Source organism: Balaenoptera musculus, chromosome 8 (assembly GCF_009873245.2).
Source record: "Balaenoptera musculus isolate JJ_BM4_2016_0621 chromosome 8, mBalMus1.pri.v3, whole genome shotgun sequence".
NCBI lineage: Eukaryota > Metazoa > Chordata > Mammalia > Artiodactyla > Balaenopteridae > Balaenoptera > Balaenoptera musculus.
The window spans coordinates 84,757,394-84,759,406 of NC_045792.1; positions in this window are offsets into that span (position 1 = coordinate 84,757,394).

Here is a 2,013-nt window from a genome sequence, read left to right on the forward strand (position 1 = left end):
TATTTGCAAAGCAGAAATAGAGACACAGACCTGGAGAACAAAGGTATGGATACCAAGGGGGAAAGGGGTGGGGAGGGAGGAATTGGGAGACTGGGATTGATACATATACATTATTGATACTATATATAAAATAGACAACTGATGGGAACATACTGTATAGCACAGGGAACTCTACCTAATGCACTGTGGTAATCTAAATGGGAGGGAAGTCCAAAAGGGAGGGGATATCTGTATGTGTATGGCTGATTAATTTTGCTGTGCAGTGGAGGCTAACACAACATTGTAAAGCAACCATACTCCAATAAAAATTAATTTTAAAAAATGCAATGTATGTGTTTATCCTTTTTGAGTTGGTTGAGAGGTAAGATAGCAGGGTATAAGTTATGATGTGTACCAAGGTATATCAGTCCGGGTGTAATCAGAGGAGATAAACCATAGGGTAATTGTAGCAGGGAAAGTTTAATATAAAGAATTATTAACTATAACAAGGGTTTGGAGTGATGAGGATTGGATAGTAAGAATTAAAGGGAACTCTAAAGAATATAGAGATAGAAGATATAATATATAACAGCAGGTCTATTGTGTAATATCTAATAGCCCTCACCCCTAGGATTGAGTTAGAACACTGAAGGCAGAGCCCCCAGGGCCACTAAGGTTGAGATCCACACTGTGCTGGAGAGGGCATGGCCATGGCTCCCTGGCTGGCATAGGAGGTGCCGTGGTGCTGCACCAGTAGAACTTACCAGCTGTGTCAAATCATTATGCTGGACACCTTAAACCTATACAGTGCTGTACGTTGATTATATCTCAATAAGGCTGGAAGAAAAAAACGAATTGGAAAAAAACGTGTCTTGAAGTAAAAAATAAATAGATTGATAGATAGATGGATAGACAGATAGATAGATAAAAGCCTCTTCGAGGACACTAATTATTTGTTGGCTAGGCCAGAAATAGAATTCTGGTCTCAAGTTTTAGTTGAATATTCTTTCTAATAAATACTGAAGTGTGAAGAATGGTCATTAACTCATATTAAGTGTGAGTTTTTTAATGATCAAGGAGGGTAGTTTTGCTTGAAAAGGACAGTTCACAGTTACTTGGGCTTTAAATTAATATTCAATTTATTTAAATTGTATATTTACTACCGAGCCTGCACTCTAGAGCCCGCAAGCCACAACTACTGAGCCTGCGCACCACAACTACTGAAGCCCACGTGCCTTAGAGCCCGCGTGCTGCAACTACTGAGCCCGTGTGCTGCAACTATGGAAGCCTGTGCACATAGAGCCTGTGCTCCACAACGAGAGAAACCACTGCAATGAGAAGCCCGCACACTGCAACAAAGAGTAGCCCCTGCTCGCCGAAACTAGAGAAAGCCCGTGTGCAGCAACAAAGACCCAACACAGCCAAAAAGAATAAATAAAATTTTTTTAAAAATTGTATATTTAAAACATGTTTTCTTAGGTTTTTTAAGTTTACCTTATAAGTGTTTATTTAGTTACAAATCTAGTAATGTTTTTTGACATTCAATTACTTTAACAGGTTAAATTCTCCCAAATAACTAGTCTCAAATTTACAAATGTAATGAATACATTTAAAGATTTTAAACGGAATTTGCATAATACCTCCCAAGCACTTCAAATAATTTATAGGAAAGACAACCTTATTTGCAAAATCTTTTTAAGCACTTAAGCATTTCTTACAAATGTAATAAATCAAATGCATTAATGTAGTAAATCAGTTTCTCTTGCAGAGAGTCTAATTCTGTTATTAATTATCTTATATCCTTCAGGTTAAAATTACAAGTCTAAAATAAATTATATATTTCAGATAAAATAAGCTGTCTGATTATCTGATATGCCAGATTCTCTCAAATATTAGGCACTGTATCAGTCAGGATATCCTGTAGTTTACTACACAGTAACAAACAATTCCAAAAATCTTAGTGGCTTAAAACAACAATTTGATTTCTCATTCATACTACATGTTCACTTTGTGTTAACTGAGGGTCTGGTCCAG